This window comes from Peromyscus maniculatus, chromosome 4, assembly GCF_049852395.1.
Source record: "Peromyscus maniculatus bairdii isolate BWxNUB_F1_BW_parent chromosome 4, HU_Pman_BW_mat_3.1, whole genome shotgun sequence".
Taxonomy (NCBI): domain Eukaryota; kingdom Metazoa; phylum Chordata; class Mammalia; order Rodentia; family Cricetidae; genus Peromyscus; species Peromyscus maniculatus.
The window spans coordinates 48,498,918-48,515,228 of NC_134855.1; the positions used below are offsets into that span (position 1 = coordinate 48,498,918).

The following is a 16,311-nucleotide window of genomic DNA, read 5'->3' on the forward strand; positions in this document are numbered from 1 at the left end:
TACTTATGAAATGAGCTAATGAGGTGGCTGCAGCCTTGGGGAAGAATCTGGTTGCCTGCTGCTGCTAAGCTGACAAAGCTACAGTTAGCCTAGCTGTCAATACCATCAGAGATCTGAGGAGGACAAATTACAGCATGAAGTGTAATCCAAATCAAATGGCCTGTGTATCAATTAAAATGACAGAAAATAGTCTATTATGTAGATGGTCATCCCAGGTTCCTGTGGTCTCCATGGCATCGAGGGCAGAGGTACCAGGACAGTGTCAGTCTTTGACTGCCAGGCCCAGATGGTGAGAGGCTTTTAAGTGTAGGCCAGGTGGGGCAATCAACTCTCCAGTGTCTTGCTTGTCCACAGTTTGGGTTGGGGCCTGGTGGCAGGTGCTACATTGGGGCAGTCTTGCTCAGTGGTTAGCATTACCACCATCCAGGTGGAGACATCATGGTGTTAACTTCTTTGGAGACCTCGAGGTCACTGCTAAGATCTAGGAGTCTCTGTCCATCATAGTAAGTTTTTTCCATTAAACAATTTAAATGCCATATTTATCAGATCTCTGGCAAGTTTGGGGACCATTATCTATTAAGCATATCTGAGCTTATGAACAAATCTAGGCTTACCTTTGAAAACAGACCTAACATGACTACAAGTTTGATTACTATAGATGACTACTAACTGATATTTCTTAATTATACATTACATTTTTAAATGAGCTGCATAGGTACAATACCTTAAACAAGGTAGAAACATATATACAGTATAACAAAAATAACCTTAAATTTGTGTCAGTATACAAAAATCTATATCAATGTGAAATATTTGAGACTAGTAGTTGTTTTTATTTAGTTTAAAAGTAGATTCAATAATCTGTCCTTTTATCTTATCAATTTTATTTTAAAAGTAGATTCAATATTCTACCCTTTCCTATACCCTCCCCCGTTTTCTAAGTTCCCTATCTAACCTCCTTTGTTTCCTCCCTAACCATGACCAATAACAACTTGCAGCCAACCTCCCTAAACAATGACAAACATCCACCAAATGACCAGAAACCACTCACTCCACCTCTTGGGAATGTGGGCATCATGTTCTCTAGACTGCTTCCTGTTGCCAGTGGGGCCACGGCTTCTCTAGGGGACCCTTAGAAAACTGGGGTAATGGTCAAGTCCTGGGTGAGCTAGATGCATTTTTTTTTGTTTATTTGTTTGTTTAATCTCTGTGTGATGGGAAAGTGCTTGGATCATCTCTTTGGCCTCACCCTAGGCAGCATATACATAGTCTGCCTTCTAGATTTCAGTCTGCTCCATTTCATTGTGGCTGGTGCTTCTGGTGACTATCACATGGCACTGGCATTTCCAAAACTGCTAAGGTCCACCATTGCAACCGGGCTCTCTTTAGAAACTCTAGCCCTGACACACATTTGCAAACCTTAAGCTGTTCCCTATGATCCCTTCATGTCTTTAAAACCATTAACACCTGGGTGACTCTTAAAAAAATCCTCTCTTTCATAAATCTTGTTTTCAGGATAGGACATGGGTTATCATACAAAAATCCATCCTAATCCAAAATACCTTGGAGACTGGTTGTTGCCCCTTTGGCAGGTCCACTCCACATGGTTACCTTTAACCATGATGGTGGTGAAATCACATGACATCTGTCTTCTCTAACCCTAGCAAAGATGGTTGACAGACACGAGGCTGCCTAAAGATGGTGGGAATCCAAAATGGAATCATGCCACATGGTTCCTTTAAAATTATCCATGCATAGATTTTTAACTATCAACTCCCGGCTTTTAACATTTTTTTTTTTTTTTAGATTTTACAGATTTTTAAAAACCATATCCAACAAAATAAGCTTATAAATCTCAAGGTACAGAATGTTCGCATAAACCAAGTCTAATTTTTTGGCTCTTCTGCTTTTCTCCCCCCACCCCCACTGTCAGGTGACCCAGATTGACACAGGACATAGAGAAAACTTTAAAATATGCCTGGGTCTAGTGAAGGGAGAGCCATAATCCAACTCTAGAGCCAGCTTTCCAATAAAGAAGAATAGCATAAAACAATTTTAATGTTACCCATACCCAAAAGACACCTGAACTCCTACTAACCAAAATCTAGAGACCAGAGATTCTGAGCCCCGGCCATAAATGCAGTGGAAGTGACTGGCTGCTGTCAGTAGCAGAGACAGCAAAAAATATCTGATCCATTTCTGTCTCAGCTCCATGCTTGCAACAAAACTTGTGGACACACCAGAAGACACAGACAAAACTTACCAACAAAACAGGGAGCCACGACTCTAGTGAGAAACAAACAGACAAAAGTTTCTAACAAGGCAAACAACGCAACAAACAAAAGTTACCAACAAAACAAGCAGATACAACTGTCTCTAGAAATAGATGAACAAAACTTTGCAACAAGACAAACAAAACTTTCCGACCAGAACCAGATGGCCAGGCGACATCTCACTATATGCCCTGGACTGGAGAATATCAGAGTCCCGTTGAACCCCCTCCATGCCCCAGATAAGGATCCCACAGAACAAAACCAGACTATGACTCACCAGGAGGCCTCCCTAGATGCTTGCTGTATTTCTCAGCATGGAATTCACTCCGATAGTCCAGGAACCGAAGGCAGCCTCAGAGTCTTGATGCATCTCAAGGCACAATCCTCCTGAAGCAGCCCCTCAGCCCAGAGTTCCATAGTAAAGGCCCAGCTTTAACACTTGGGTGGGTGGTCTGAATCTCACTGGGGGAACTCCAGAAAATGTTAATCCCACCGATCAAGAATAAGACCACTACCACAGTTTAAAACTAATTTGAAGGAAGCTTTAATTAAATACTGGCCAGGTGGATGGGCTCCAGCCAGGTCTATACCCAGGTTCCTGGGAAATGGCCCAGAATCAAGTATGGCAAGGGCTTAAGAAGGAAAACCCATAATCCATTGCATTTCCCATCAGGTCCAATCAGGGCCAAGCATACATTCTGACATATTTCCTGCCCACACATGATCAAGCACATCTGGTGCAGATGGGCCAAACAAACTTGTTTAGGGGAGTGAAAACACGTGACTTGTTATCTCGCATAAACAATAGCCTCCAGCATTTCAGGAACTATCTGTCCTTGGGCAAGAGGCTTGCAGATCAGAGGCATTTTTGTTTCATGGTTCTCTAAGGCATAGAAATTAAAACTTAAAATGTAACCTTGGCTCTCACATTCCCCTCCTCTTCTGAGTCTCTAAAGAGTGACACTGTTTCACCCCCTTGGATATTGTTTCTCTACCTCCACTGCATGTTAGAATCTCCTGAGAAGCTTTGAGAATGGACTGTCTAGTGACCCAGGCATGGGAACCCCACTCCTCCCGAGGTCAGAGAAGGAGAGTTGCAAGTTCAAGGCCTGCCTGGGCTGCAAAATGAATTCAAAGCCAGACTGGCAACTTAGTGATACCTTGTGTCAAAGTCAAAAGTAAAAAGAGAGCTCAGGATACAGTTCAGTGGTAGAACACAGACCTAGCATGTTTTGGGTTCAATCTTTAGTGTCACACACACACACACACACACACACACACACACACACACACACACACACACACCAAACAACCAAACAATTGGGACCAACACTGAGAACTATACTTAGGTTTGAATATACCTCCATAGAAATTAGTTCAAAATGTGTTTCTCTAGCCCAGACTTCTGTGTAGGATCCAACCTCAAATATCCATTGGCTTCTCATCAGCTTCTCTCGGTCCTTGTAATGACTGCTATATCTAAGACTCAACGCTGTTTTGTTTTTGGTTTTCCCCATCTCTGTATGTTAACCCACTACTAGAATCTGCTTATATCCTCAGAATCTCAGGAACTGTCTTTGATTCTGAACGATCCTTTGCTTTCCATAGCTACAAAGTCACATCTTTGTCTGTTCTGTTTTTGAAACAGAGTCTGCCTATGTATCGTCCTTGCTGGCTTCAATTTGCTCTGTAGCCCAGGCTAGTCTCATGGCAATTCCTCTTATCTCAACCTCCTAAATTATGGGAAAAGTAAATCTTGTACTGCATGTAATAGAATGTCCTTTTTAGTCTCAGCTACTTGGGGAGGCTGAGGCAGGAAAATCTCTTGAACCTACCAGTTTGAGACCAGCATGGGCAAAATCGTGAGATCCTGCCACGAAAACTAAACATAACAACAAGTATGATTTTGCTAGCATGTGTAGCTCAGTGACAGGACACCTCCCTAGTGTCTGTAAGAGGCTCAGTAGCTAAAGGGAGCATAAGGGCAAGAGTTCAGATCCTCGGAATGCATGTAAAGCTGAATACTGCAGCTGAGATTTTATCCCAGCTCATCTACTTTGGGATGGGCGGCTGAGTCAGGAGGGTCTCCTGGAGCTAAGGCACCAGCCAGGCTGTGGCGAGCAAGAGACTGCGCCTTGAACAAAGTAGAAGTTGAGGACTGAGAGCCGAGCTTGTCCTCTGACCTCTACGTGTGTGCTGTGCCAAATGGGTGTCCCCCATGTCATACACACATAAAAATAATAAATAAGAAAAAAGAGAGGGGAGAGGAGGGAGGGATGAAGAAAGAAATAATAAAATAAGAGAGGAGGGAGAAATAGAGAAGAGAGAGGTAGACAGAATGGGGGTGGGGCCGGGGTAGACAGACAGAGACAGAGAGACAGAGAGGGACCAAATGAAATGGCTCTGGTCATCAAAGACAGACATTACCATTTTGTCTAACACCCGACTCTCCTCAGCTGACAAGCTGAAGCCAATACAGCCTTTTCGGTTCAAGGTCATTACTGAATAATAAAGGATGTGGAAGCACTCGCTACTAAAGCTACATTGTGTTTTTTAAACAAACATTTTTATATTGATAGCATCAGTGGTGTATTATTAGCTGGCTTCCTGAATGCTCACTGTCTGTGGAGTGTTTGCATATGGTATCGAATGTGACATAATAAACTCTAGAAGATAGTACCACTGTTACCTTCATTTACTGCCGAAGGGAGCCGAAGCTAAGCAGGTTTAGTGAGCTTGTCCAAAGTCCGCCAGAAGTGAAACCCAAATCCGCTAAAGGTCAAAGTTCATGCTCTCCGCTGCTCTGCGTCTGCCTTTTCCTTTCTGTTTCTTCAGGTATGTCTCTCCGTGTCTGGAGGGACGCCGTGGCCGTCCCAATATGTCAGGGCAGGCGCTGACATGGTGCCACCTTATCTCCTCATGTTCATCCTGGTTCTCTTTCCCCTCTCACTGCCTCAGCACGAGACGAGAGCCTCGCCTGAAGACGTCGCCAGGGCATCAGGAGGAACTCAGGCTCAAGAGGAGACAGAACCAGTGTTGGAACAGTGAGGAAGACCTCGAGGGAACCTTGAGCTCTTGTTTGCCCAAATGCAGCCAAACAAAGCTGCTGTAATGCATACTGCTTTTATTCATCGTGTTAAACATTTATAGACTTACTAAACAGAAGACTCATAAGTGTGAGTTTAGCCTTGTGCCACTTTCCTGGCTTGGGTTATCAATTTAACTTAACATTATCAACACAGTCTTACGTCTCAAGTATTATGGCCTTTTATACCGATGACTATTAAATTTTATATATACTTCTTTATTACTTTGGATAAGCCAGTGCATTTTCAGTAGAGAAGCTTTGAATGGATCTTTTCAGAGTTTTGAGGTAATCTGCCCCTCCTCTGGTTATTGCTTTTCATAGACCTGTTATCAAACAGATTTGAAGACTATTCTAATATTTATTCTTATGTGTAAGGGTCCACAGGAAAGGATCTGGACCAGCAGTTACCAACTGGAGGAAATCTGGTAACGCCACTGTGAAGACAGGCACAGACGAGCGCTGAGACCAACTTGTTCCCAGCCTTAATGGCCTTCATTGTCATTACAACAAAGCATCCCTTTCTCTCATTCTAAATATGGGGCACCATTTTATTCCCAAATAAAATGAGTATATATGAAGACTTTACTTCCCTTTCTTATTTCAAAGATCTAGTTTTCCATAATCTAGTGGTTGAGAGAATCAGACAGGCAAGAGCTGGAATCTTGGTTAAGAGGCAAAAAAGGATGGGGAAGCTATGGATTCACCCTGCCCCCCAAACCCGCGTCTGTCTAAGCCTTTGAAGCAGACAGACTCTTTATTGCTGAGAATCTAACGTGTAAGCATCTAGCACCTTGATGTCATTTGATAAAAAAAGGGAGGAGGGAAAGAGGAACAGACAAAGAAGCTGGTCCTGTTTGCTCTGTACACCATTGCCGTTGTTCACGAGTAAGGAATACTAGAGGAGCCGCGACAGAGGAAACGGACATGCCTGTCTTCTGGGTGCCAGTGTCAGAAGAGGTAGTTCTTATCACAGAAACTCCGGTCCTGACAGGATGAGAGGTCAGCCCCTCTTTATCCATGCAACATTTCTCCTTGGATAAAAAATCAGGTGGTGAGCTAGCACTGGGGAAGTGTAGACAAATGGATCCCTGGGGGGTGGGGGTGGGTCCTATGATGAGCCAGCCTAACTGAATGGGAGAGCCCTTGCCAATGGGAGACCTTGCCTCAAAAAAAACAAGAAACAACAAAAAAAGGAAAAATCAAACTGGGTGATTCCTGAGGAATGACTCCTGAGGTTGTCTTCTGGCTGCTACATATTTGTGCATACATGTACACACACACAAACACACACACACAAACCTACAGACACAGAAAAAGAAAAAAGAAGGGACCACTATTTGGATGAAGGTTTGAAACTAAATTTTTAGTAATGTAAATTCTGCAAATGAGTCACTTGCCGTCTTAGAGGGAGTATGTGGGCATGGAAACATCGGTAGGAGGAAGCAATTTTGGCTTTAACATGAAGTTCAAAGTTGGAGAGGATAAAATCATGAGATAGAAAGCTTACAGCCTAATGAAAGTGTCTGCAAGTTCAGGGCTCAGGCCTTAACAACATGATTAGCTCTGATGGTGAAGACTGAGGAGTCAGTTAGGGTAAACTGCATCTGTATGAAACCTCGTGCATCGGGACCTTCGCGTTACAAAGGCTTGCCGCCCGTTCTGTTGTTTCCAGAGACACCGGAGGAATTGATGTCTGCAGCAAAACATGGCACTGCTTTCATAATCTTGAAACGAAACTTCAAAGTTTTCGATGTAAAACCTTGCCACCAACATCCAGAGATGACGAGACTCGAAAGTGAAGGTGGCGGTGATTTGTCCTGACTTTGATTGGTGTGAACTCCGTGTGCACTGAACTGAGCACCGTGGTGGAAATGGCCCTTTAGCTTTGGGTGGCATCTGTGAAACCTAAAATGAAGAAGCCCCGAACGAGGCCTTGACCACTGTTGTGTGGTAGTGTCCTTGATTCTCGACCATGGTGGCATCGTCACCGTTCCGGCTCATCCTCTCCAGGTCCCCCATGTCCATCAGCTGGTTTTCCTCCCTTCCTCATACAGCCCTCCTCGTCTAGCCAGTTCACCTCCTTAAAACTCCGAAAGCTCGCTCTCTGAGTCCAGTGAGGCTGGTCCCTGGCTTCTCTGAGCTCCTAGAGAAAACTCCCTTTAGTCTTAACAGACTTCATGTTGGTATTTGAAAGTAAAGGAGGCTAGAAAAATATATCACCTGGATATAAAACATGAACCAGGAATGGATCCCCCCCCCGCCCAAAAAGAACATTATTACACAATTAAATCTATGAGATTTCTTTTTCATCCTCCTGCAACTTTTCTGTATGCTTAAATCATTTCTAGTAAGTAGTTTCAAAATGAGCTTTAAAACCTGTTTTTCCATGTAGAAACATCAAACTTTGAATACACAAAGAAAAATAAAGACAATATTTATATTGTCTCAGTTTATTTTCTTGTGGCTGTGATAAAATATCCTGACAAGAGCAACTTAAGGGAGAAGGGATTATTTTAGCAACAGTTCACTGTGGGAAGTTCAAGGTGGAAGGAGGAGGCTGTAACAGACTCACAGTCCATCAGACCATGGTGAGGAAGGCCAAGTGGAGGGGGCTGGAAGCTGCTAGTCACATCACATCCGCAGTCAAGCACAGAGAACAGCAAATCATGCATGCTGGAGTGGAACTCACTCTTTCCACTGCTACACAGTCCAGGATCCCCTGCCCAGGGAATGTTGCTGCCCGCAGTGGGCAGCTCTTCCTGACACAATTACTGCCATCAAGATAAGCCACCACACACACAGACACTCCCACAGTCCAGTCTGACGCAGACGATTCTCACGGAGACACTCTTTCCAGGTGACTCTGGCTTATGTCAATGTGACAAACTAACTATAACACATGTTCATGCCATTTAAAATTAAAATGGACATCACTGAGCTTATTACTCCATTTGAGAAACAAAAATATTTATCAATAATATTAATGTTTCCAATTAAAGTTCCTCTCTACCTCAGTCCCAAGGGAACTATTATTCTGAATATATTTCATGAACCTCTTGTTATTATTTAAAGACCTACTGTATCTGTATGAATTCTTAATTATATTCCATGAGAGCTGAAATTTAACTCCCCTTCTGTTTATTGGTTACATTTATTTCTTCTCTAGATCATCTGTTTTATCTTTTGTCCATTTTTTTCTAACTAGTTTTTTTTTTCTCATATAGATGTTTTTATATGCTGAGGATACTTTAACTATTATGGGTATTATCATAAAACAGGTTCTCAGTCTTTTTTTCTTGTCTTGGTAGTTTTGTTAACATCCATGTTAAGAAACTTGAATCATCATCAATTTATTCTTTATAATGTAAGGAAGGGCTCTAAACTGATGTGTTTGTTTGTTTTAGCCTATTCATGGTCAAACTAACAGTGCTACTAAGCTGTCAACGCCTCAAACCCCAGGCCTATGGACTTGTTATCTCACTTGATATGAGAGATTTTTCCAGATGTGATTAAAGCTGTATTTAAGGATGAGGAAGGAGGTTGTTCAGAATTACTTGAGGAGGGGCAACCTAATTATGAGTCCACAGAAGTAGAACTCCTATGCTGGCCTTGGTCACAGAAATGTGACAACAGAAAGATTGGCCCAATGCAATGCTGTCAGCGCTGGAGCCGGAAGAGGTGCCAAGGCCCAAGGGATGACGGGAGCTTTTAGAAACTAGAAAAGTCATGGAAATGGATGCTTACCTGGAAGATCCAGTGAGGAATGAACCACTAACTCCTTGATTAGATTTCTGACCTATAGAACCACAAATATACTCAAATAGCCTAAACTGTGAGGTTGTTGTTATTGGGTAGAAAACAAACATACGTGTCTAAATGATACCTTTTCTTAAACATTCCATACATTTTCTACTAAGTTAAAATACAGCCTTTCATGTGTAGAATTTGTGCACTCAGGCTGGTTTTTAAATTCTCTATGCTGATCCTGAGGAGAATGGATTTATTTTCCTGATTCATAACTGTACTTCGATGGCTACAAGGGTTTAGGTTCTCCAATCCTCCGCTCATCCTCCACACCTGCCTTTTAGAACCTCACCATTTTCCACATCCGTCCTAACTTCTTCATTGCGGTCTCTGGCCTCGTCCTCCTTTGCATCACTTTGCTTTCTGTTTCTGGAACTACTGAAAATGCAAGCACCATTTCTACTCTTTAAATTCATCACAGCCACCCATCGTTCATCTCCAAATTCACAAGAAAGTGCTGTGATGAGTGAGTGACCTTGCCTGCTTGCTGGTGTCATTTCCTGTTTCCCCCAACAGGCAGCGTCTCTTCCAGACATCAAACAACCTGAAACCCATAAAGTATACCATGTTTACAATCCTTTCTATCTCTGGGTGTGTCTCTGCTTCTGCCTAGAATACTGTCCATTGTAGCTAGAGTTTTCCTGCCTTGTCCACAGTCAGGACAAATCTTTGTCACCCGCCAGTCCCACAGCCACTCAGACTCAACCGAATAAACACAGAGACTTATATTGCTTACAAACTGTATGGCCGTGGCAGGCTTCTTGCTAACTGTTCTTATAGCTTAAATTAATCCATTTCCATAAATCTATACCTCTCTGTTAGTCCCACCTATACTTCCTATCTAGCCACTGGCCAACCAGTGTTTTATTTATTGACCAATCAGAACAACACATTTGCCATACAGAACATCCCACAGCAGTCCATTCTTTCCCAAAGTCCATTAAAACTGTATATTCAAAACTTAGATTAATATATCAACTTCCATCTGCAAGCTTCCCTCGCTTCCCATTAGGCTGAGCTGGTGTCCTTCCTTCATGTACCTAAAACAGATTATATATATGTTTTTTGAGACAGGGTTTCTCTGTGTAGGTTTGGAGCCTGTCCTGGAACTTGCTCTGTAGACCAGGATGGCCTCGAACTCACAGAGATCCACCTACCTCTGCCTCCCGAGTGCTGGAATTAAAGGCGTGTGCCACCACCGCCCAGCATGATATTATTCTTTTAGCTCGCACTTGAATCTTTTTGTTTTAATAATTGGCTTCCTTGTCTAGCTCCCTCAACAGGTAATAGCCTGCTTAAAGGCAGGAACTGTATTTTATTTCTAGATCCATGGTGCCTAACACAACAGTAACAACTTTGGGATAGTAAGAATATGAGAAATAATTGACGGATGGTTCTTATTAAAACCTGAGCCAAGCACTTTCCATAGTCTCAAAACTGCTAGGTGTCAGTTCCTAAGTTTGTGTTCTGCAAAAGTGCTTTCAGCCACCATCCCAGAACTTTATAACAACATGGACCAAGCAGCAGACATGGCTGGATCAATCCAACCTAATTTGCTCATGCTCTTTCCTAGAAAAAGTTCACAAAGTCCTTGACTTGAGAGGTCCATTCATTCTGCAATGATCATTTGATTGTCTCTTTCTGTCAGATGCTCAAGGAAGCTAGCATATGAGTGAGGGAGTTACCAATAAACAATCAATAAAAAAAAGTGCTTTCAGCTAAAAATAATATCTTCCGCCTTGTTCACTCATCTTATGCAAGGCTTGGCTACAGTGACTCTGGGATTGTCCCAAAGGAAGAATGTTCCCTCTGTTGAACAGATTCAAAGGCGCATGACTCAGGTTTTAAAAGTAAACTCCTGAGAGAAAGTTTTCAGATGTTTTCAGCAGGAATGACATTGTTGGAATATTTTTATTTGAAAATCCCACTCAAATACCTGCGGGAGCCATCAGATTCAGGGAGGGACCCCCCTCTGTGCTCTCCTAGCGCTGGAAACAAATACCCTGCCTAGCACATCATGTCACATGTAAAGGATGTGGAACACATTTGTCTCTCCAATTACTCATGGTTTTAAACAAGGGGAGGGTTTGGTCCCCTTTCCTGGAAAGGGTGTTTCAGGAAATTTCTGGTTATCAAAATGATGTAGGAGAATCCCTGTTAGTGTGTAGGGTCCAGAGATGCTGCAAGTATCCTAGTATGTGAAGAAGAGCCCTGTACAGCACAAAACTATCCTGACCAAAATGCCTGCAGTGACCTCATTAGAAATCAGACTTTATCTTTGATTTCCCATGGGCTAAGAGAAGCCCAGCACTAAAAGAAAAGTCACTTTGAAGAAACTGTAAAGAAATGCCAGCAGGAATACCTTGTCAGTGTTAAGTTATGGGGCTAAAAGAATCAATTACTTTGTAATCACCTTTCATTGCAATTTCCACACCACTCTATTAAACAATTGATAAAATATGAATAATGGAAGGAAGACGTTATTAAACCGAGGTATTTCTGTGTTGGGTTGGTCGGGGAAAGGTTAATTCTAACTGAAATAGCAAACAAGCTCGTCACCTGCATCCTCCTCTCTCAGTCCACGCATTGCTAGGTGTCCCCTTCGGACTCAGACCCCAGCCCTCAACCGCCTCCATCTGTACCATCTTCGGGACAGATGTCCTTGCTTAGCCATCTCATGTGCCACTCCTTCAGAGTCTGGGGTCTCAATTGTTAGAGCTGGTAAACCAGGTGGCTTCTAGGTAAGATTTCTAAACTGTCTTCCTTCCAAATTTAACACTCCCTGAACCTGGGCCATTAAAAACCTACAGTGTTATCACCCGTCTTTCCTAAACATACCCACGACTCTCAGCCATTCATGAAGAACGACATCGTTTAAAAGCATTGTCTTAGGCTGAGCGTAGTGGTGGATCATGTTAATTCCAACCCTTAGAAGGCAGAAACTGGCAGACATCTAGGCCCAGTCTACATAATCTACACAATAAGACTCTCTTTCAAAGGGGGGGGGATGATTTTAGTACCATGAATTGAAGTACAAGAATTTTAGGAGAATATCCAAAAGCATAATATGAAATAGGAAATAAAAACAACTGAAGCCCTAGGACATGGCTCAGCAGGTAAAGGTGCTTGCCATCAAGCCTGACATCCTGAGTTCAGTCCTGAGAACTCACATGGTAGAAGGAGAGAACTAACTCTTACAGGTTGTCTTGACTTCCACATGTATGTTGTGGCACATGAAAATACATATAAGCACCTACATGCAACACATTAAATACATAAATGTTTTTTAGACCATTGAATTTCAGTGAGCACCCTATGGTAATGAAAAGCCAGGTGAAATTCATTTATCCATGTGACTGACATAGGAGAAGCTATCTGGTAGGCTCTCAGTAAAGTCATGACAAGATCTAAAGCATCATCCGGAGAACCCCAAAGTACTATGGCTTAAGTAGTGATGGGACAGATGTAAAATCTTACTTTATAAGGTCTTCATATGCACATTATATCTATATACCTTATTGGAACAAAAATGTAAGAGATTATTCATGACATATGAAGAAATTACAATAAACTCATCTATGTCATTTGTATCTAATAATTAATTCTAGGGGCCTGGTAAGATGGCTCAGCAGGTAAGAGCACTGGCTGTTCTTCCAGAGGACCTGGGTTCAATTCCCTGCACCCACATGGCAGCTCACTACTCTCTGTAAGTCCAGTTCCAGGGGATCTGACACCTCCTTACAGATGTACATGGAAGCAAAACACCAATGCACATAAAATAAGAAAATATAAATCATTAAAAATGTTTTAAAATAATTAATTCTAGCTTATAAGAGGGAAAGTAAAGATATATGAAATAAAAAGCTATTGTAAAAGCGATCTTAAGTCAATCAGTATTACATCCTAAGTGAAATTTCCGTATTACCAGACCTTTAATTCAGTATTCAGAATTGAAGCTGAGACTTTGTGTGCCTTAGACAAACTCTCGATTGAGCTACATTCCCAACCCTATGCAGCCATATAATTGCAATGAAATTTAAATTAAATTTAACTCAAATATTTGAGGTATAATTTTAAGATTTTAAACATTTCTCAACTGAAAAATGTCAATGAGAAATAGATTGACCAATGGAAACAATGCACTTATTTATTGCATAGACCAATTTTGTTTCTAAATATTGGAAGTCCCATGGAAGGTAACTAAAGAAATTCTGTTCCTAGAGCCTTAATCCAAAATCTCTATCATGAGAAATGTTTCAACTTGTGGTGGCATTCATTAGCAAATAACAGAAGATGTGACAGTTTTTTTCCCCCTCATCTCAAGAAGTTGGAAGGTAAACAGTGACATAAGGCCAGCAGCTTCCTGTGCCTCTGTCTGAGCCGATGACATTTTGCCCTCATACTGTCATTTTGCGGTCATAAGATGGGTGTCTCATCTTTAGTATGACACAGGAATTCCAAGCTGGAAGAAACGACAAAGTGAAAAAATATGTGCCAGCTACAAACGGGAAAGAGAGATCCATCAGAAGCTTCCATCAAGCCAGATGCAGTAGTGTACAACAGCAACTGAGAGGCAGAGTTTGGTATATGTAGAGAAAGTTCCAGGTTTGCCAAGGCCAAGTCATGAGACTCCATTAAAAAAAAAAAAAAAAAGAGCCCCCCTTAGTGAGGGAAGGATTCTGGAAATATATTCACAGGTCATATGTTCCTGCTAAAATTTACACAATGAAGGCATTTTAACTGCTGTCAGCAAAGCTCTCCTTTTTCACAGAAGCGTCTCTGCTACCATTGGAGCGACAAAGGCTACTTGGGAGCTCAGATTATGGGGAAGTTAAACTGAGGATACATTCAGTTTGAATTCAGTGGGATATATTTAGGAGGTTCACAGTCACTTCTGCGCACACTTGAGTTAGTGCCAGCCATGGAAGCGGAGGGATCTTTTTCAGGAAAATCCCTGCTGCCCACTGTGTTAACTCATCTGGCCCCATGGAAGGAAGGTGGAGGGCTCAGGGTAAGCTCCTTAGCGAGCTGCCGCAAGAGCACACTGTGGCAACTGTTAAGTGAGTGTCTTAATTCAGAGAGGATCGCATTAGTCACTGACAAGAGTGTTCAATATGCTCTGAAACCTGACAAAGGAAAGAAACTTGATCAGGTTTCCCACGTCTGACATTAATCGGAAAATTGTACATGACATTTCCATTAATTTATGATGCTGCCGTGATTCGTGCATGATTTATCCCCTCCAACACGCACATGGAAATTTGATTGTCAATGTAAGGATGTCAAGAGAGAACTAGGTCAACGGGCTGCACTCTCATGAGTGGAAGAGGGTCTTTCCAGAGTCTGGGCTACGACTTTCCACACTAGGCTGAAGAGCGCCTGACCTGGTGGTCTGGGGGTGTGGTGGGACTGGATCAATCTCCTTAGGAGCAGACTTTCTTTGTTTTGTTTTTCTAGACAAGATTTCTTTGTGTTGCCCTGGCTATCCTGGAACTCAACTCTGTAGACCAAGCTGGCCTCGAACTCAGAGATCCTTGTTGGGATTAAAGGCTAAGCAAGGTAACCTCTAGTCTCTTCCACAAACACACTCTGTATTCGGAAAACCACTCCCGCCGTCTGCAATGAGGCTCATACCGGAAGCCAAGCTGATGCTGCGCTCCGCCCCAGGATGAGAACTGAGCTAAACAAGTCTACTAGCTTTATTCATTACCTGCCTCAGGAATTTTGTTAAAGCAACATAAATGGTCTAAGGTAAAAAGACTTAGAAGATTTTCTAAGATTATTGTCAGTAATAAAACAAATTCACTAGAGAAAATCTGGATTATCTTTCTCCGTTATGTAAAAGCATCTCTTAAACATGAACTCAGTCGTGCCTGATAGTTCCTGCATATAATCCCTGCCCACAAGGGAGGGTCGCTACAAATTCAAGGCCGGTTTGAACTACAGGATGCGATCTTGCCTGAAAAACAAACAAACAAACAAATGAAACCGTGTCCAGTGTTGAGATTGCAGATGGTATCACCATGCCTAGCAAAGCAGCAACATTTGTTTCTAATTCTGTGTTTTGTTTTGTTTTCTCAGCGAATCCCCTCTACCTCTCTACCTAGGAGCTGGGTTACTTTCACACCCATGCCTGTGTACCTCAAGAGCCCTGTGAGTCTGCTCAGAGCCCTCTCTGAGTTCCTTTGGGGTTGCTTTCACGTTCTTGGAACTTGAAAAGTGCTACCGTCCTCTCAAAGTGAAAATCAGAGCTGGCCCCAGAAGCATCGAGGCACATCCCTCCTCCTGAGCCATGCCTGCAATCCCCCATCAGACAATCGGTTTGGTATTCCTAAGTCAAGGAAGGCTTTATGCTTCTCTCCTAAAGGTGGGCAGAGGCTGCGGCCGCAGCAAAAAGGGAACTGAGTTTTTAAGCCCTCTTCCTCCTCCCACTGATAATTAAAACTCTTGGTCCCACGGTCCCTTTAGAGTTCCATCTTGTTAATAATGACCCACATAACAGTCATTCTACCTGGGCACGAGAAGGGGCCTACACAGAAGGCTGGCTACTTCCCTCAGTGTCCTGTCCGAGTTCTGAGTTTTCATTACAGGACACAGGGGAGACGCGGCATACTGAAGCTGTCTGTCTCTTCCCATACACAGTGGTGGTAAGGTTTATGGAAGAAGCCCACAAGCAGGTTAACTCCGATTCAGCATTTCCTAATCTAATTTCACCACAGAATCTTTTCTCCATTTTTGAGACATTTTTCTCTAAACAGATGGACAGACTATTATTATTTTCATATAGGTGGAAAGCCCAAAGACTTAGATTTTAGCAAGCTCTTGGTCACAAGAGAACCTCATCTATATAACACTGAATTTTAAAGTACATGGGCTTTAAACTGGTTAAGAGCTTAAGATGGGGGTCATTTAAGTAGCTTCAAATTCCTAGATCTTAAATGACATGTATGTGTGTCAGAGTGTGGGCACATGACCGCGGGTACCCACTGAGGCCAGAGGCGTGGGGTCGGCAGGAATTGGAGTTACAAGCAATTGTGGGCTGCCTGATGCGGGTGCTGGGAACTCAGTGGTTCTATCTACAAAAGCTGTACCCACTTTTAACCTTTCTAGTCCCAAAGTCTAACATCTTGCCTACTATTCCTTTGG

At 42.5% G+C, this 16,311-nt stretch overlaps 1 long non-coding RNA gene across 1 annotated transcript; it reads left to right on the forward strand.

The window, feature by feature from the left end:
• Positions 1-4,957: 4,957 nt before the first annotated feature.
• On the forward strand, positions 4,958-5,939 carry LOC121829054 (uncharacterized). The gene is made up of 3 exons (XR_006071834.2): positions 4,958-5,108; positions 5,232-5,646; positions 5,737-5,939. It is a non-coding gene; the product is annotated as an uncharacterized LOC121829054 (long non-coding RNA).
• Positions 5,940-16,311: the final 10,372 nt, after the last annotated feature.